The sequence below is a fragment of the Lacerta agilis genome, chromosome 10, assembly GCF_009819535.1.
Source record: "Lacerta agilis isolate rLacAgi1 chromosome 10, rLacAgi1.pri, whole genome shotgun sequence".
In the NCBI taxonomy this organism is placed as follows: Eukaryota; Metazoa; Chordata; class Lepidosauria; order Squamata; family Lacertidae; genus Lacerta; species Lacerta agilis.
Genome location: NC_046321.1, coordinates 12,980,533 through 13,002,095, shown reverse-complemented (window position 1 = coordinate 13,002,095; position 21,563 = coordinate 12,980,533).

Sequence of the window (21,563 nt, the reverse complement as noted above, 5' to 3'; positions counted from 1 at the left end):
TTAATTGCTTTCTGTGCACATTTCAAAGCAATGCGTACAAAAGTCAATAAAAACAGCTTCGGGGGAGTTAAAAACACAAAAATATAGTCAGACAAATTTAAAAACCAAACAGAGTAGATACCATGACAGAAACCTAGTCAACTAGCTGGAAAAGCTTGTCAGAACAGAAATGCCTTCAATTCTTTCCAAAAAATACAGATAGTAGGGATCTGTCAAATCTCAACAGGAATGCTATTCCACAGAACAGAAGCAGCCACACTAAAAGCCTGGTCTGAATTACATGTGTTGCCCTTCCCTAATATCACATTAATTTGTATTAATGATTATATGTAGCATACATAGCACTTTAGAGGAGAATGTAAGGAGGGAAAGGCAAAATTTTGTATTGTCAGGCTTACAATTCAAGGGTTGTATCTGATGTCAGTTCAATGGCTCAAAGGCCCTTTGTGCTAGCTGGGTCTACTGTAATTCTCATTGCTGAGCAATGGAGGAATCCAAGACAACAGGTCCACTGGCAGAACTTTGCACTAGTGGAAATGTAATTAAACTACCTTTTATTTTCCTATTCTCTACAGATTGTACACACAGATACAAGCTGTCTGCTTGTGGAAACTTTTATGCAAAATATGCTTGCACAAGAAAACCCACTGGCAGAACAAGTTCAGTGCCAGCTCTCTCTATCCTGCATTGCTTACAGACCTAAATGTTGATAGTGGACTATTCCCGCCACACAGACACACACACACAGAGAGAGAGAGAGAGAGAGAGACTGGCAGCTCCTTGCAACTACAATTTTCTATGATATGGCAAACAATACATCCAAGCAGGCAGCTTGGGAAAGGTAGCTAGCATTTCCCATCATCAACATTCTGGGGACCATATGTCAATAGTGGGCTAGAGTGCTAGAGGCAAAACTGGGCAGAGCAGTACAAACTAGTAGAATAGTTTCTACACCCACCCACTCACACACACCCCAACACACACACACACCTACCTTTAGAATCCATGCAGGCAACCAAGAGGCATCATTTGATCTCAAGGTCACATTCCAGCCAGGCAAAAACACTCAAGGAGCAAATGAATTAGAGTTGGCAGGGGGTATGGGCTGGAGAGAGGCAGTGTAGCTGATGAGCAGGTGTGACCAGGAGCAAGTCAGGAACCAGACAGAAAGAACCGGGTGGCTGCTTTTGGTCCCTGTACCTAAGGTTCCTTACAAAGAAAATACGTTATGTGGGAGAATAGTTAAGCTACAAACTGCCCTCCCCACCTTCCTTTGCATAGTAGCTATTCAGCCTTTTTACTCAAGTGGTATGTTGAGTCACATTACTTTGGGAGAGGAAGGAACAGAAGTACTATATATAAAGTCCAGGTATCTATTATTTGTCTTCTTTCCTCTTTTATTCCGTTTGATAGGCTCTAATTTTTATTTATTTCTTCCTCTGGGCACCTATGCTTGGAACAAGTAGTTCAGAAGCTTACTGAAACCATGTTTTTTTCATGATTCAATTATACTATATATAAAACACATCCTAATAACCTCAAGGTTTCTAGTGAGACTTCAGTGTTCAGATGTAATGGTAACTTTTTCCCCCCTGCTAAAGCTTTCCAAAAGCACAGATTTCATTGTTTTGAGTTCTGCATTATAGCTCTGCTCTTTCATTTTCTTACATAAAAACACAGATTATGAACAATAACTTGTGAACAATAAAACAATCTGATGCAAAGACATCAGGATGCGCTAAGCAGAAAGGAAATCACTGAGGGCTTTCATCGATAGGTCAAAGGAGAGCAGCTTGCCTCTTATTAGTATGATGTGTGATAATGTGGTGTTTGAGATTATATTAAAAGTTTGTTTAAGGCATAATTAGTTAGAAGTCTTTGCATTTGCAACCAGTTCACACAGAGTAGCACAATCAAATTGAAATCTCATATGATCAGTGGGTAAAACGTTTCCTCCAATACTGATTTTTGTCTCTCATATAGGTATGCAAACAAGATGATAGCCAATTAATTCTTCAGCTTGCATTTGCTCTTGCTCTTGTGTTCAGTTGCTGTGGATCCCTCAACAGACTCAGCGATAAGTCAACATTTCTAATAGAACTGAGCTCAACGTATTTTCTTTTCTTTTTTTGTGGAACTTCATCAGACTTGGTTGTATTTGTGGGGTGGGAGATCTTCCCATGTGTCATGATACATGACACTAGGACTTGCTATAGGTACTTAATTGATGATCTGGGATATGTCACACAGAAAGATTCATACTATGTACCGGCTGAGTCCAGAGAAAAAAAACATTTTCTCCATTTGGGGGAAATAAGTTTTTCCAGCGAGACCCTTAGTAGCATGGTGAGAGTACCTGAGGCATGCTGCAACTATAGGGGAGCCCATCTTATATACCCTTTGACTGCCCAGGTCCTCCTCCCCATAACCATGGAAGTGTGAAAAATCATTTGTTCAAGCAAATGAGTAGGAGCAGAACTTTCTTCATCCAACATACTTGATATTTGGTCATTCATCCTCCAATATTCTCCCTCTTTCAGGGTAGCAGTCGTCGATTCACAGGCTCTGGGCCTTCAATACCATCCTGTACAAAAGGATCTGTGTGTGCTTCAAAGTATAGGGCAGAGAAGGAGGTCTCACTAAAAGGTGGTCTAGGACCTTTTAACACGTAAGATGAAATGGTGGGAACCATTGCTCTATGCTGCAGGTCCCTGCTGCCTTCCATTTTGCCTACCATCTGCAAATGGTGTATGTGCAAATACGACCGCCATGTGGGCAAAGATTGAATGAGTTTCAGTTAGGACTCTTCCTAGCAAGGTGCTAATTGTTTAGGAAAGATGGGCCCATGGAGTTGACTTTTATCAGTCTGGTTTAGGTATTCATTCACACACACACACACACACACACACACATACTGAGAGTGATGGTTAGTGATAGAGAGCCAGTGTGGTTTAGTGGTTAAGAGCGGTAGACTCGTAATCTGGGGAACCCGGTTCGTGTCTCCGCTCCTCCACATGCAGCTGCTGGATGACCTTGGGCTAGTCACACTTCTTTGAAGTCTCTCAGCCCCACTCACCTCACAGAGTGTTTGTTGTGGGGGAGGAAGGGAAAGGAGAATGTTAGCCGCTTTGAGACTCCTTTGGGTAGTGATAAAGCGGGATATCAAATCCAAACTCTTCGTCTTCTTCTTCTTCTACTACTATGGGGAAGCAGTTCTCAGACGGGGGGTGGGGGTGGTTGTAAGACAGAAGAAACTTAAACATTTTTATAGCAAATGTATATAGGGCCTTCAGAAGAAACTTTGGCAAAGAAATCAGTATGTTAGCAAATTATGAAGCAGTCCTAACCTTGCTGGAGGCATTCATTCGTATTCACAACACAACCTAGTTAGTGCCTTCATTTTTTAATGCTGCCTCGGTGAAGATTTATCCCATGCTGATTTCAAGCCATCCTTATATGAACAAAAATGCAGCAAGGAATATAAATCTGGATGTAGTTGAAAATAGTTTGCCACAATCAAACTTTGATTTCACACACATACACACAAATACTCCATTATTAATTATCAGAGTTTTTAAAAGTTATTTCTTTCTGTGCGCTAAATAGATCTGCAGGTGCTCAGGGCATGCTACTATTTTAGATACTGTATTTAAAATTGCTAGGAAATATTCTGATCCTTTTACTTCCTAGCCATTGAACATTTTGTGGAATATGCCACTCTATTTTTTGAGATACAAGGTATGAGGAGGACAGCATTGTCTCCACCCAGCTCTGTTGGAACAATTTAACTAAAACCATACAAAAGTGCTCCAAAGCTTCATGATTTAAAAGTCTGAATGTTATCTGTGTTTTGGCTGTGATCTGTTGACATTGTGTTTGAATTAAGAGATTTTTTTGTTTCTTTTGAGCTGCACTCTGTTGAGTGATCCTCATATGTAGTCCAAATTATGACTGTTCATAACTTATTCTAAGGTTGTGCCAGCTTTGCTGTGAATAATGGTGAAGAAAGATGCAATATTGTTCAGTGGCACTGCCAGTTTCAAGAAAATAGCAGATCAGCCAATCATGTTTCACTGGGTTTTAGCTAACTACATTCTACGCAGAGTAGACCCATTTAAATTAAGAGATCTAAGTTATCCATGTTCATTATTTTAAATGGGCCTACTCATTTGACTAGCATTGGATGCAACCCTTAGTATTTGCAAAGTTTTGGAAGTGGAAAAAAAGAAAGTTCAAAGGTAATTATGATCCAAACTTAGGAGAAGGTTGTACTGGATATCTAGACACCACTTGATTGTAAAAAAACAAAAAACCTCAAAGCAGTTTCCTTTAAAGGGAAACTATGGTTTACAACTATGAGAATGAGTTGTGACAAGCCTTAGAATCTCACTTCCACTTCTAAATTTAAATTAAGGACACAGTTCCCTATGATAGCTGAACTCAAGGAACTGCAATTTGTTCAAACTATTATTTGAAGTAAGGTAGGATCTGACCTTGTTTTCACTAACCATAGTTTAAATAAACCATTGTTTCCTGAGTCTGGGCATCATGAGGAACTGTAGTTAGTTTAAAAGCAAGAATGGAAATTTAAGGTCTCCTTCTCTAGCACACAAAGAAAGGAAGAAGGAAGTTTGTGAGCCCAGGGCTTACTATGGCTTGTTCTTCTAGTGGGAAACCATGATTTCCTTTTATATCAGAACCAGGTCAATACAGACTCCTGATAGGATGTAAGTTAACGATCCTAGTTCTAATTGACATTTTCTTGGCTGGGCTGAAATACAATAATTTTAAATATTTCCCCCATGTATTTTCCTCTTCTTATCAATAATGATAATGAACCCACAACTAAATATAAAATCGATTCAATGTCTACGACATCATTTTATTTATTATAATAAAGCACCAATTTTAAAACTGGGACAAAATACCAGAAGACTCATAACATAGATTTTGCAGAGCCAAGTATCACTAAGTACTATCAGTCTACAATTTCGACTATAGTGTGGGTGGTGGGAAATCAATGATGTTCATTTGAGAACAGCAACATATACTGGTTCTAATTTATCTATCCACTTAAAGCACCTGCATTGTGGGGGAATGTGGGCAGAATTACAGGGATGTCATTCTTAAAACCACAGTAAAAATCTGGAGTAAGTCTACCAAGGACTATATTTTATTTAGTTACTTTTTTTTTTTACTAAATTTATATGAGCAGCATCTAGCTATACACCTACTTTATATGTTTTTCAAAAAAAGTTTGCTGTTGCTAGAACAAGTAATGATTTTATTGTGCAGGAAAAGGATGGCCCAATGAGGCTCATTGATTTATTTTATTTTTGTGGAGGATACATTTATTACTTGTGATAATGTGAAAAACATAATGCAAGAACATCTGCCTTTCCCCAGTAATGTTTACTTAATATGATTTTTTTTTAAGTTCAAATAACTTTCCAAATTCTAAGAATCCCAGCTGAGTTGGAGCTCCTAATCCCAGGAATTCAGATAAGGTCCTTACTTCAAAGAATTAGATTATCTTAATGGAAATTTTGCCATGTCAGAACAAATATAAAGGAAATTAGAAGAGGACATAAAAGCAAGTATTTCAGAAAAACAGAGGAACTATATTCTAGTTTATAATTCTCCAGAGCAGACTGATTTAAATCAAGGCTCTTTAAATCAATGGTTTAATTCAGCAAGCATTCAGGCCAATTAAAATCATTAATTTAAATCAAATTTCCCATTGATGCTTCTTCCCTAAATCATGTGAATCTGACCCCTAGACCATATTAACATTGCAACTGAAAGAGCCATCCCAGCAAACATAGGCCATAGCAGAACTCTCCGACTACCCACAGAAGGGCTGGCTGAAGACATTTTGGCACACAATGGCACTACGCACCCACCAGGAAAGAAGGGGTGAGTGAAGATCTACATTGGGAACGAGGATGGGAGGAGAACAGCAGTGCCTCCTATTCATCAAGAGGCCACTGTAGAGGTAGCATGGGGGGGGCTGCTGAGGAGATGGCAGATCTGATCTCCAAAGTTTGTGCTTCAGCTGTCACAGCGGCAGCAGTGGGCGATGAGTGGGCCAGCCCTGGGGGAGGTCCATGGCACAGAAGGGATCCACAATTCTCCATTGCAGGTGCAGAAACCTAAGACTGCACTGTAGGAGCTCTGATGGTGGTAACTGCAAAAGGGGGGTGTATCAGAGGCAGATTGGGGAAGCCTTTTGATCTATTAAGATATTTAGAATGGAAAGCATGGTTGCGGGGAGCCATCAACAGAAGGAAGAGGAAAGAATAATGGCGCCCACTTTCAGACTTGCTAGTACAAGCCTGGCAGGGCTCTGGAATTGGCAGTTTGTCCTTCACAACTGCCCTCTCCCCTGATGAGCGAGGATTGTTCTGCCCATACAGTCTTTACACTATGGTTTCGTTCCTACAGCTAGTCCATGCTTCTTTGTCACCCCGTTTACATTTCTCCATGCTTCTCTGTGGTGTAGTGGTTAAGAGCGGTAGTCTCGTAATCTGGGGAACCGGGTTCGCGTCTCCTCTCCTCTACATGCAGCTGCTGGATGACCTTGGGTTAGTCACACTTCTCTGAAGTCTCTCAGCCTCACTCACCCCACAGAGTGTTTGTTGTGGGGGAGGAAGGGAAAGGGGAATGTTAGCCGCTTTGAGACTCCTTAGGGTAGTGATAAAGCGGAATATCAAATCCAAACTCTTCTTCTTCTTTTTACCTGTTGAGGAATGTCTATAAATATTCACATAGAGGGTCAGTTTTATGACCAACACCCATGACAGATCATGAGGTTGAGAACACTTTCTAGCCAAAGGGTCACATTCTATTAATGTGCACTTATACAGCAGTGCAGCTATGAATAACTACACAGCATTTAGTTTTGGTGTTTTTTTTAAGTCAATCTGTGCTCAACTTTGCTGTAATGTCTGTAAGTTAAATCAGTGGCACCCTCCCCCTCCATTACTGGTCCACAAAAGCCTCTGCAATAATAATAAATCTGTTAGTACGTAAGATTCTTTCTTGTTTTTTTCTGCAACAGACTAACAAAGCCACCACTCTAGATAGTGCTCATGCATTCTGATTGCCCTGTTTTTTTGTACTCAGATTTAAATGTCCCTCTCAAACATGGACTTACAGGGTGGCCTCAGGAAAGCCACTTTTTCGGTCCCTGCTCCTCTGATTAGAGTTGGAAGTCTGGACATATTGCAACCCACATCAGAAGTCTCAATTTTGGCGAATTTCCATTTTAAAAAAGCTCCAAAACTTCTTCCTTTTTTTGAAATTTTGCAAAAAAAAATTAAATAAATAATAATTCTCAAGAACTCTGGGCAAAAAATAATAATCACTTTTTTGAATTATGGAAACCCTAAACTAGATCAGGAGGTCCCTAGGATGGGGGAAGGCAGCTGTTACTGAGAAAGTAAATGTGACGTTAACCTCTTAGGGTATTCAAAAGACTGTATGAGGTCTCAACGTGTAGGAGACATTTCTATTGCCCATCTCCCGCAATGTCCCCAGGCATAAAGGCCACAACCCTGTCTTCTCCCAACAAGGAGTATAGGGTGATTCTAAGAGCATTCAGCTGAAAACAGAATCCTCTTTTGATCAGGAATCTTAATGGTGTGGGGTTCCCAACCAGAAAGCAAGTTCCAACCATGATCTACTGAACCTACTGGAATCCCCCTTTAGACCTTTGCTGCTAAATAGATGAAGGTCGGGGAGATGCTGGTTCACACAGCACTATTGGGGGCAGGTCTTTTGTGTGTGCTACTCCCTACTTGAGGCCAAAATGTGCTCTTCTGAACACCTGAAGAGCACTTGTGCAACAGCTAGAAGTTTTTTTAGCAAGAGCATCAGTATTTTTCCCTGTCATATGATTAAGGTGACCCATGTTGGTGAGTGCTTAGGGACCTTAGCTTGTTTTTTGAAGGTTGCCAACAGCCACCTTGCGCTAATATGCAAGTCCCTTAAAGCTGTGAAAATATAGCTGGCAACATCACCTGCATAATAAATGCATGCATTAGTAAAACACATTTCTCTCCTGCTAACCCAAGTTCTGGCAAGCATTCTGTCCTATTTGGAACCTTTGCCAAAATGCCAGTATGCTGAAAAAAAATCTTATTCCTCTTGACAATTGACAATCTTTCTCTCCCTTTTTTGTCAGAAGGCATCAGGGGTAAGTACAATTGGTAGCAAGGTACAGGACTGGTTGGAATGGGGCTTAAGAGCGTTGAAATTTTGACTTTTAGGAAACTTAACAGGCAGATTCTGTTTTCAGATATGGGATATATTAGTAGAGATTGAAACTGATTTAGCCGTTATTCCCTCTTCCCTGGGAACTGTCACCTATCAGCAGCCATTACATGAGGACGTTGTGGAGGAGGGGAAAGACCATCAGCATGGCCACCATCTACTCTGCTGAGAAATAAGATTCCTCCCTCCAGTAATTTCCACCTGGCAGCAGGCATTCCATCACACTGCACCAGAGGAGGGAAGAGAAGGGAAGCAGGCACACTTCATCAGCAGAGCTGAGAGAACAGCAACTTTTGGTGTCTCCTTTCCTTGTTTTTTTTTTTCCTTTTCCTTTTTAGTACCACAATCAAAGATGTAGTGTGTCCTCTTGATCCTGAGGCTGACCATGCATTTTCACATTATTCATAACCATAAGATCTAGAAACTTGCAAACAGGTCATATATTTTTTTATAATGAAAACTGACGTGGCAGTGCCTAATACAGCAGGTGCCTTGGGCAAGTTATCACAGCATCTTCCAATATTGATCTAGGCCTATAACTAAATACAGAAGTATCAAGGTTACATTTTAATTACCGTGCTAGGTATTCCTTCCAGGCTCATTGCAGTGATTTACCTAGGTTGTGAAGCTGGCAAGGTTGCATTTTTTTGTTTGCTTTGTTGGCAGAATCTCCTCCATAGCCTTGGCGGGAAGCGCCTTTAGCTTCCCCTCTCCTGCTGAAATGCCAGGGATGATTTAACACATTTCATGCATGCAGCAAGCCTCTTTTTCAGCACAACTGACAGCCTAAGGTAAAGATATATCTGTCGGCTCATTCATCTCCAAATGGCATAGCCTGTGCTTGATATAAGCATCTGCCACTTTCTCTTACCAGAGGTGTATACGCTTCAGAGGCAGGTGAAATCAGGCCCTTAAATCGCCGGCAGACAAGACAAATGCTAGAAGCCCGAACACAAAGAAAGGATATCACTTCTGCCATTCTTCTTTCCAAGTACAAGCTATTGTCCTATTTTAAAAAGTTGTCAAAACATCTAATTTTCATTTACTAACAAGCATCCTAGTAACAAATCAGGTTAGCTTTCCAAACTGAACACAGCACACATTCCAGACTGAGCACAGTACGCTAGCAGCGTTTTGTGGTTTCCAGGTGCTTGAACCCCCACTCCACAGTGTCCAGTAAACAAGACATTTATCAAAGCCTCAGTGGGCCACCATGCAAAGAGGTGGTTATCCGCATTCAGCTAGTTGTCACGACTTCTGCAGGCATATCACAAAGTGCCTAAGAGCAAGTTTTAAGTCCCACACCCACCCCCGCCAGATTTTCTTCAGTGCAAATTCCATAATAGGAAAGGTTACAGTGCTTGAGGCTTTTTAGCTTAGAAAGAAAGTGAGCATGTGGTGACGCCACAGAGGTGCGTACAACTGTGCATGGTGTGGGAAAAGTGGATAGAGAGAATTTATTATTCCTCTCTTATAATATTAGAATGTAGAGTCATTCAACAAAGTGGAATGTTGGAAGATTCGGGACAGACAAAAGGCAGTATTTCTTCACACAGTGCATAACTAAGCTGTGAAATTCACTCCCTCAACGTGTAGTGATGACTGCCAATTTGGACAGCTTTCAAAGAGGATTAGACAAATTCATGGAGTAGAAGGCTATCCATAACTACTGAATACCTGTTGCTGGGATTCATGAATGAGGAAGGTGCTCTTGTTCTCCTGCCTTGCTTGAGGACTTCCAACAAACATCTGATAGGCAGGAAATAGATGCTGAACTAGATGGACCTTTGGTCTGATCTAGCAGGGTCCATAGTCTTACATTCCAAGGCCCCCTTTGGTTTGGCATATGCAAATCCACAAGGGAAATTACCTGGGTTAATTTATCATCCTGTGTGTAGCAGGGTAATGTAGGATAGTTGTGTAAATAAGGCATGGACCTTCAAGTTTGAAGTATCTGTTTTGAGGTGTTTTTGTTAGTTAGAACTACCTACAACTCCAAGATCCTCCAACTGGAAGCAGATGTAAAATGATTGCCCAGGAATAGGAGTCAATTGCCTAATGCATCCACCTGAGCCATATGTTTGGATGGCCAGTATGTATATACAAGTACAAATCTTTGGCTGTATACCCATCCTTCATTTAAAGCACTTTTCCTTCCCCACCAAAAAAAAATTCTGAGAACTGCAGTTTACCACCCACAGAGCTGCAATTTCCAACCCACTTAACAAACTATAGTTCCAGCAGAGGATACTGAGCTAGATTGGCGGGTTCAGTCTAGGGCAGCTTCCCACGTTCCTATTTTGCAACACCTTCATAGACTTATTTGATATAGGGAGGCTACGGTAGCCCTTAAATCAGGGGTGTGGAATCTCAGGCCCAAGGAGCCAAATGTGGCTTCTTTTTGTGAGCCTTGGGGACTCTTTCTAGGCTACATCTCCTTCTCAGCGACATTTCCTCTCCCCAGGCTACAACCCCTCACCAGCCCTACTTTGCATCCTTTTTTTAATTGTCCTTGCCTGGTTGGAATGTGTCTTTGAACTCTTGCTTGCTGAAGAGGGGTGTGTGAGCAGGTGAGCAGAGACTAGTGTACCGCATAAAGTTAAATTTTGCATTCATTATTTTCCCCACTCTTGCCTCTGCCCCCACCCACCACTGGCATCATGGAGCCCTGAAAAGTTGCCTAGAATGGAGCCCTGAGGCTGAAAAGGGTCCCCCAATCCTGCCTTAAATGCTGCCTCCTAGCTAACAAACACTTTCTGTTTCTTCCCCAGGCTCTTTGAGGCTGCCTGCCACCTTCCACTAGACCAGGAAAAGTGCTTCATTTCCCTCTGCACAGTGTAACTTCTCTATCTGACCTCTGCACAACAGCCAAGGGTACTACACAAGGGTATTGGGCAAATATGTCCAATGCCCTTTTGAGAATCTGCTGTTCAGTGAAGAGATAATGATGAGAAGCAGTGAGATCAAAGGAGGGGGACCAAAAAATCATGTTTTAGTATATCCATAAATCCTTTCTAGCTTGGTAATAATCATGCCACGAGCCAGTAACTTCCTTCAGCATTTTTTTACTTTGATTTTATTTAGTTCCAAGTAGTTACTGCCTCATAAACAGAAAGATGATGTCAGGTTATTTTTAAAGATACACTGAAGGCATAAACCACACACACACACACACAGAGAGAGAGAGAGAGAGAGAGAGAGAGAGAGAGAGAGAGGGAGAGAGAGAAACCTTTTAGCTGTTCTTTCTGGTTTCATGAACGCAGCATTAGATATGTCTCCCTGCTTTATTTCCCATTGTAAACCCTGACAACTGGAGAGTGTAGATCATCAGTGGTGCTCATTCCGAAAGTGTCTGGAACACACAGTGCTTTACGGTTCTACTGAGGGATGCCAGATTCACCATCTCCGAATTTCTGTAGCTGTTTCTGCACCAGCACTTTCTGCAACAGTGGTTGCACATCAGCAGTATTTATTTTATTTGGGGCACTTATATGTTGCTGTTCAATCAAAGCTCCAGGTGGTTTGCGTTTTTGGGAATGAGGGGAAAGTACAACAAAATGGTTAAAATTACAAATATCAATAAAACGTTAAAACCAACAATGCAGCAGATCAAAGCAACCCATAAACTAAACAGAAGAACCAAATAAGAAATTTATTGGGGAGGGGTCTTCACTGAAGGTGCCAGGCAGTTCTCTGGAGACCACATTCCACAACTGGGGCACTACCACTGTCGAGGCCCTCTCACTGGTAGCCACCTGCCTTAGCGTACATGGGGGCAGCCAACATGGTGTGCTCCAGATGTTACTCCCACTCCCATCAGGTCAGACCACTGGTCATGCTGACTGTGGCTGGTTCTAGTTGTAGTTCAACAACAGCTGGAGCACACCACATTAGCTACCAGAGGCAACAGGAAGTTATATATTGAGACAGACAGTATTTAATTCCCATGTGCAACTGTTATGATTTTTGTGAATCAATCAATCAATTAATTAATTAATTAATAGTGCATTTTATTTCCAAAGAATTACAATAGCCATTTACAACAACATACAAAATCTTATTATATATATATATATATTTCTACATGTGTAACTATTGTAGGTAGGGACACGGGTGGTGCTATGGGTTAAACCACAGAGCCTAGGGCTTGTCGATCAGAAGGTCAGCGGTTCAAATCCCTGCGACGGGGTGAGCTCCCGTTGCTCGGTCCCTGCTCCTGCCAACCTAGCAGTTCGGAAGCACGTCAAAGTGCAAGTAGATAAATAGGTACCGCTCCGGCGGGAAGGTAAACGGCATTTCCGTGCACTGCTCTGGTTCGCCAGAAGCGACTTAGTCATGCTGGCCACATGACCTGGAAGCTGTCTGCGGACAAATGGCGGCTTCCTCGGCCTATAGAGCGAGAAGAGTGCCGCAACCCCAGAGTCGTCCGCGACTGGACCTAATGGTCACGGGTCCCTTTACCTTTAGCTATAGTAGGTATGAAAGTAACCTCAACATCCCTTCATATATATTCCAAATCTAGCAGCTCTTCTGAAAGGCTGCCTTCAGATGGCTTGGGGGTCGGATAACTCCATACCCTCCAGCATTTCTCCTATGGGAATAGGGACATCCTAAGGAAAAGCAGAACAATCTGGGATCAAATCAGTAACCGGGACAGCTTCATCCAGGACTGTCCCTGGAATGTAGGGACACTTGGAGGGCCTGTAGTTAATTAATTAAGTAGGACATACTCAAACATGCTTAGGACTGGACTTTCACATACTTTAAACATGTATGAGAACACTGTAGAGAAAAGAACCAGTGTTCTGTGGTGGTTAAAGTGTCAGACCAGGAGCTGGGAGATCAGGTTTCAGAACCTCAGTTAGCCATGAAGACTGGGTGGCCATGAACCAGACACTGTCTCTTGCAGCATAGCCTACCTCACAGGGTTGTTGCAATGATAAAATGGGGATTGGGATGGCCATATAAGCCACTTTGAGCTCCTTGGAGGAAAGGCACAATGTAAATGTAATAAATAAATAATAAAAGTGAGGCCAATTTTAGGATAATTTCCGGAAGCTTCCAACAGTATAAGTTCCTGTCCCCAGAGTGATGGGAAAACTGAACTTTTAAATATGGCATTTTAATCTTTTAAAATCCCCAAAGATAACCTCCATTTCTTAATAGTAGCTTGAGAATTGGGCTCTGCATGAAATGTCATCTTTCTCTACTGCATAGCACACGAAGGACAGGGGAACACCTTTCATCATTATTGGCAACAAATTCACCGTCATTAGTTTGTCTTGCTAAGGCAGCCAAAAGTTACATGGGTAAAAAGAGTGCTTATTATTTATGGCTTGGTCCAATACCTAGAATACTGACACTGCAACTCTGCCACATATATATGTGTGTATTTAGAGTATTTACTGAATAGCTAATAATTTTTATTACATGGTTTATGTGTCCCAGTTTGACAGAATAAATTCTTCTTAGTCTCAGAAAAACTTCCACTTCAAGAGACAGGAGTATAAAAACTGCAAATAAAACAACTTTTATTTGAATTGTAAAATATTCTCTCCTTACTATAAAGTGTCATCTTAAACATCTTGGAAAACACCCGCAAAGAGACTGATCCTTTGGTCCGTCTCTCCATCAAACATGCATGATAGTGGTTAGTAACTGGAAACCACTGGTCAAATCTGGGTCAAAGAGGAGCAGTGATGCGGGACAGTGTTTTTTTCAGATTTCTTCTATTTCATAAATCCATTAGTAACAATCAACAGATGCTAATTGTGTAGGAGATTAGCAGTCAAATGATTAAATGTAGTGGCAAATGACCAGAGAGCCATATTGCAAGATAGGCAAACTCATACCATAGATAAGTAATTGATGGAGAGAGAGCTTTGTGTGATGTCATTTACCCTGGTGGGAAGAATGAAGAGATTAAATGTTTCTCCTTCCTGCTCCCTCTCTCTCTCACCATCTTCCTCACCGTGTCCTTGAGTGCAGACTCCATTTTTATAACCAATTATGTATTTTGAAACCTAGAAGTATTTTTACCTGCATAGTTTTGCTGCCTTTGCTTTAATCAGTGCAAGACAGTTATGTAAGTAAACACTATATTTTAAGCTTACTTTATAAGCTGATTCTATTATTAAGAGGGAAACCAAGGGGAAGCCAACTTATTTCATAAAGAAAAGGAGAAGCTTTGCAATCTAGTTTCAAGCTTCTATTTTCACTACCAAGGATGGGATTTTAATTCTCTGCTTAACCCACACATGTGGGAGATTGGTGGGATAAATTGTAACTAATATGTCCTCTCCTAACCATCCCACAAATTGCAAATATAATATTAGGCAAACTTGACACTTTCAAGCTATTTAGCTGTTTCCAAAATAAATGTGCTATATTAGATCACTCTCTTGGGCAGATGTAACCAATGTGGTGACCCCCAGATTTTTGTTGGACTTCCCATCAGGGATGACGGGAGCTGTAATTCAACAACATCTGAAGGGCACAAAATTGGCTACCCCTGCTCTAGGACACCAGCAAATGTTCCAATCAAATTTTTTTGGAAAACCTGCTTGATTGCAGAGGAACATTCTGGCTCCAGGTGCTTGAGGTGAGGATTTCCATTACTGTGAATTCTGATGTGAACCGACCTCATCTGTACCACCTGGACTAATAATCAAAGAATTGTTATTCTGAATTTCATGGTGCAGTTCTAATCTTAAAAAAATATAAAACTAAAATGGAAATGTGTTAAAAATGCATGGGGGGGGGACAATATCCATTTTAAGTATTTTATAATCAAATATGTATTTTAAAGGGATTGTGTGTGTGTGTGTGTGTGTTTAATGCAAATTAATATGGAAACAGAATGGGTTCAATTTTCTTTACAGATTAGAAATAGATTGATCAATCCATTCTGACTGCTTACTCCACAAATGTAAATCCAGGGGGCTGGAGACCATAAAACTGTGATTTGTTAGTAGGGCGTTTGGGGAAGCGGAAGTTGGAGCCATCAGCCTTTTCTTCTCAAAACGGTCCGTCAGCAAAGCTACAATCATCCTCCAGCATCCCTCTATCATGGTGCTGTACCTTAAAACATTTGACCCTCCAAATGTGATTGGACTCCAGCTCCCATGATCCTTTACCATTGGCCGTGTTGGCTGGGGCTGATGGGAGTTGCAGTCCAACAACATCTGGAGGGCCACAGGTTTTCCACCTCTGTCCTAAGAGGTCATGCAGCACATGATGGTCAGTCCTGATCTTTGTGTGACCAAATCTACCAGTACATTTATTATTGAGTCTGATATGATAGTGCTTCTCCCGGCACAGATGTAGGAACATAGAAAGGTACCTTATTGCAGGTCAAACTGCTTCCCCATCAAGGCCAGTATTGCCTAATTTGACTGGCATCAGGTTTCCACATTCTCAGGCAGAAACCTGCTACCTAAAACTATCAACAGCAGATACCCATGATTCAGCTGAGATCTTCTCAGGGCCAGCATCACCATTAGGCAGAGTCAGGCAATTGCTTCAGGTGCAGATACTGGAGAGCAGCAGCAGCAGCAGCAATGCCCTCAATCATTCCTCCAGAGCCCCCTGGCCATTCCTCTCTGTTGGAGTTGTGTATTCTATGCAGCCTGCCATGCATTCCCTAAACTAGCCTGCTGCTCTCAGGTTGTAGTGGAGGATGCTATCCCGCTGCCAGAGTTGGACTGTTGTTGTTCAGTCGTTCAGTCGTGTCCGACTCTTCATGACCCCATGGCCAGAGTTGGACTAAGATTCATCAATCCAGTCAGCTTCTGTACATGAAATGGGGGGCGGGTCACAATCTTAGCATTTGACTCAGGCAACAAAATGTCTTAATCTGGCCCTGGACCTTCTTTGTAGCAGCAAATTATGGCCAGAGTTACTGGGTGTGCTCTGGAAGAGGTGAAGAGGAAATCACTCTCCTCACCTGCACCCCTTTGAGCGGCACCCTTGGGTTCATGTCACAATCAATGTGTGGTCGTTTATCACACCATTGGATCCTTTGTTAGCAGCAGGCTAATAAGCTCCTCTTCCTTAATTTATAACAGAGGCCAATTTATGACAAGAGTTCTCTCCCTCTTCCTGGCAGCCAAATTTCCCATCAGTTAGCATAGGGAAAGCAAATACCCAGATCGACAGAAGCTTTTCTGAAGAACAGTGCTTGTGACTCGACTTTAAAAGGGGGCCTGTCAACACCTCAGGCGGGATATGATGGCTCAACTAACAGAGGACAACTTTATTCTCCCTGCAGCTGATGACGGCAGCGTGTCACTGAATTTTGTTAACACTTTATCTTCCTACTGAACTGCCACGTCGTCCCGGGGGGCAAGAACGCTTTCTGTCTTGCCTTTAAAGTTGGTCTCCTACGAAAAATGTCAGTGTGAAGGGCTTGCTAGCTGATGTTCATTCTGGGACTGTTTCATAATCTTTTGTTGCAGTTCTCTGCTAGTCCGGCTTTATGTTTCTCAGGAAGCTTATTCAAGCTCCATATAGATGGCGGGGGTGGGGGCGGATCTGATCACTATGCAAATTAGGCCAGGTCTGACACCATCAGTATGAAGCAGGAGCTTATTTCAAGGGAGTCTCATACGGTGACAACATAATTAAGATTCCTGTCAGAAGTAATGAGCATTATTTGCTTAGTTTGAGATCTTTGCTTATGATGGAGATGCACAGCTTAAGGACAATGTTAGAAAATTCTGCCTGCTGAAAATTAATTGGCAGAATTGTGTTTCGTGCGCAGAATTATCAACAGCGACTGAGTATACCATTTTCTGCTCTGAAGCAATAGAGTCTACTGAGCACGCTTAATCTGAGCAACTAAGGGAGACCACCAAACTTTCCTTATTTTTCAGTTGCCCCTCCTGCTACAGATACTCTCCACCTCTCCAGCCAGGGTGTGCTGGCCTTTGTCAACACTCTGGCCACATTTACACCATATATTTAAAGTGCTATGATACCACTTTAAACAGTTACGGCTTCCCCCAGAGAATTCTGGGAGCTGTGGTTTGTTAAAGGTCTTGAGACATGTTAGGAGACCTCTATCCCCCCCCCCCCCCGAGCTTCAATTCCCAGAGTTCTTTGGGAAGAGGGACTGAGTGTTAAACCACTCTGGGAACTGTAGCTCTGTGAAGTGAATACCAATCTAACAACTCTCAGCTCCCTCCGTAACAAACAACAGCTCCCAGATTTCCTTGGGGGAACTAATGACTGTTCAAAGTGGTATCGTAGTGCTTTAAAAGTATAGTGTGAGTGTGGCCTTAGACCAAGGAACCTGACAGCTAGTTGGTCTTGCCAAGTATTTAGCAAGTAGGGAGCAAGGGAGTTTCTTTAAAAGAGGCAGGCCAAACTTTACTGGTGCTCTCACACTGCTTTGCTGACTTTTATTTTTAGGGTGTTTTTTTATTAAAAAAAATCTGTAGACATGACATCCACTTACACACTCCTTGCTGTGCAATAAATTTAGTATGGTATGTAAAAATAATCTCTCCCCCCCCCACCCCACTTTTTCTCTTGCATCCTTCAGTTCACATTGCCTGCTAAAAATATAAGCTTCCCATTAAAGTTAGTGACTGTTTTATAGACCTAGGGCTCTTAACATCAGGCAACAAGCAGAAACACAGAGCCTTTTGGCAAGAATGCGCAGCAGTGCATTATTACAGCGACCTCAAAGGACCAGGGAATATGCTCAAACTTCCCCCATTTTCTGGTCCCTAACCTGGGTAAATCACTGTCTCTTCTTTGGCTAAGTGGGCAAACACAGGCCCTTTGGCTATCTGGAAGGACCTGATGCACCCTCCTCCATACCACATATAGAAATCAGCTGGCATGTCAGTTGGCGAGGTGGCAACTGGTGAGGTGACAACTGGTGAGGTGGCAACTGGCGGGGTGGCAACATCCTCCAGAGCACTTGAGAGCAGCAGGATAACAGGATTGAACTTAAGCTTGGGAAAATAAGAAATGGAGAAAAACTGGAACTGACAGACTCACCTTGACATGTGTACTTCCAAGCCAAGAATGAAGAACGAGGAACCTATGGCTTCCCAGATGATGTTGGACTCAGGTTCCCATCATCACTGGCCATTAGCCAGGGTGGCAGGGGCTGATGGGAGCTGCTGTCCATCAACATCTGGGGAGCCACAGAGTCCCCAGCCCTGACTTACCTGAAGTCAGCAAACCTTCCCATGGCAACTTGCCAGCATCTTCCTCTTTTATTGTTGACTAGCCCCGACAAAACAGTATGGGTCTCATGGACCCAGATCTCCTACACCCAGGAGAGAAACCCTGGGATGATAATAACAGCCCAACTCTAGAGATCCCTGAATCTTGACTGTGTAAACAAGCTGAGAGAGAAGTCTCTTTGAGAGGAATGGCAGAATTGAAAATGGTTGTCAAGCTCCCCAATATTTATATGAGCTGTGAGAAAACATATGGCGTTAACACTCTCAGTCTCCAAGACCCAGGGTCACTTTTGTTATGAGATGTGACCTTTTGCTTATGGAGCTAAACAATGTCTTGGCAGAACTTTGGGTGACCCCTTGTATGTACTTTAGGCTTGCCAATTTCTTTATACGGGCTTTAGCCATAAAGATTCTCAATTTTGACAACTAAATGTTGACTTTCTCTTCTTTGAAATCAAGCGAGCACTGCTGTTGCTGTTATTCTTCTGTGCTAATGGAGTGTTTTATTGGTTGACAGTCAGAAAGAAACCCAAGATGAGAAAAATATTGTTACAGCCGACAAAGAGAGAGATGCACAGTGGTTTGCTCTGTTTTATGATACTACTGATAACAACTAAAGAAACGGGTTGCAAAGTGATGTCTTTGCCATCCCCTACTCCAAGGCCCATCATTTAAATACCCTGGGTTCAAATCCACAATCAACCATAGAGCTCACTGGGTGACCTTAGGCCAATTACTGCCTCATAATGTAGCCTAGCTAGAGTTGTTGTGGGGATAAAATAGGGAGGAGAAGAATAAATCTCAGTTACTTGGAGAAAAAGTGGAATATGAATGCAATAATAATTTTTAAAGAATAATAAATTATTTGGCTAAAACTGAGGGGAATCATGGGCTAGTTTCTGGCTTCCCAGAGATAAATGAACTTTTTCTTGCCTCTGGTTTTCTTCTCATAAATGGCATTCTTTTTACATGGAGGCATGGGAAAATTGGTGTGTGTGTGTGTTTGTTTGTTTTTTGCTGGGGCTGGCTTTTCATTTTTATTTATACAATTTCTCAGCTACGTTTCCATAAGAATCATAGAGGTGAGGAAAAAATGGGGGTGGGGTGTTAAAGATTTTGAGTAGAGTATGATTTGATGAATGTGACATTATTATTTGATTTATTGATTGATTACCGGGTCTCCACTGTCCCATGGATGGTGTCAAAGTTGTCCTCTGCTTGGGTGGACCTCAAACACCTGGTCAGTGGTCAGGAATGATGGGAGTTGGAGTCCAACAACATCTGGAGAACCACAGGTTCCCCATCCTTGATCAGTTCATTATCCTATAAAATGGTGGTCATGGATGCTTTAGTTGAGATTCCTGCATTACAGTGGTTTGGACTAAATTACCCTTGGGGTCCCTTCCAACTCTACAGACTCTACAATTCTACAATTCTATGGTCTATGACAGGCATGTCCAACAGGTAGATCGTGAGCTACTGGTAGATCACTGGACACCTCTGGTAGATTACTGGCTCCCCCCAAAGAAACTCAGCAACCTTGGCTCCCCTAAAAAAAAAAGCTCTACATCTTTGCTCTGAAGCCCCCCCAAACAGGGCTTTCCTTCCTAAAAAAAAAAAAAAAGCTCAACAACCTTGATCTGAACCCCCCCAAAAGGTAGATCACTGCCAGTTTTTAACTCTGTGAAGTTGGCCACCCCTGGTCTATAATAATTCATGGCTCACCTGGCCATGCCAGAGAACTTGGGGTATATGATATCTACAGCAACGCTTTTTTGCCTCCGAATTAGCTTAACCTGATTTCATTAATGAGAATTTGGATGCCACCTTAAGGTGGAAACATCCTTTATATCTGCTACTATACTGTACTGATTTAGTTTCGATACATGGGAGAGAAGATTGAATGGCACCTTATGATATAACAGCAGCTTTTTCAAGGAACATTTCATGCTATACTCATAAAATTGTTGCCTGCCTCTTTTCACTTTCAAAGCCCAGACATGTATATAAATTTAGAAACATCAATCTGCTACACACTGTAATATACTATCCACACACACACTCTCTCTCCACTGCCACCATCACCAGGAGCCTATTATGTTGCTCTCTTTTCCACTGTGAGCCAATTACACACTTTCAGAACTTGGTTGAGCTGTTCAAACCAAAGTATTTTTTAATAAGAGCCCTCTATCACTTTGGTGTCTCCCCACAACCTTGCTACCTTTTGCAAGCTACCATTTGAGGCTACAACCCCAGAAAGCTGTATGTCCAAATGAAGCAGAGCTGCAGAAACCTTGGTTCTTTCTGTCTTGTTGCAAGGTACAAGTGGAATTGCAACTGACTTTCCATGCTATCAGGAAAATTGCACTTTTAAAATGTATACATCCTGCTATGTTCCATCTGCATAAATTGACGTGGCATAGCTGGTGTGGATGGGCCCACATTCACTATAACCCATGTGGTAGGCACCATTTTATGATGCACACCCTCAATTTAATGCTTTAATTTGTTAGTTAGCACTGCAACACTTTTTCAACTATTTTTACGATGCAAGTATGGTGCTACAATGCCACAATACTATAATGCTATTTTTGTCTTACATTCTGTTTCCAAAAGCAGCCAGCCAAATAACATCTCTGTTTGCTCCCTAGCGGGGAACAATGCTCAATTCATTCCCCTTATTGTTATCAGCATTTAGTATTCATCTAATAGCTATTGGTGGACCCATTGCAATCCATGCATTTGTTCCCTCACCAGCAAGGTCTCAAACATTCACTTTGAACAAGGGGACAGATGTGCGCACACATTTTTTAAAAGAACATAGTGCTTTTCTCTATTGATGAGAACAGGAGAGGTGCTGATTCATACCTCTGTGCACCCATTCCTGGTGCTTCTATTGCACATAGAACAAGGAGCCTATGCACAGGAACATACACCGATGCAAAACGCTGTATTAGGAAATGGTTGGTACATGGAATTACTTCTTCACTAGGGAAGGGAGTGTAAGAGGTGGCTAGATCAAGCTCTGCTGGTAGATTTCTGAGGGATGTGCAGTAGATCTGCAAGGGTTTCTGATCCTTGATTGACTAG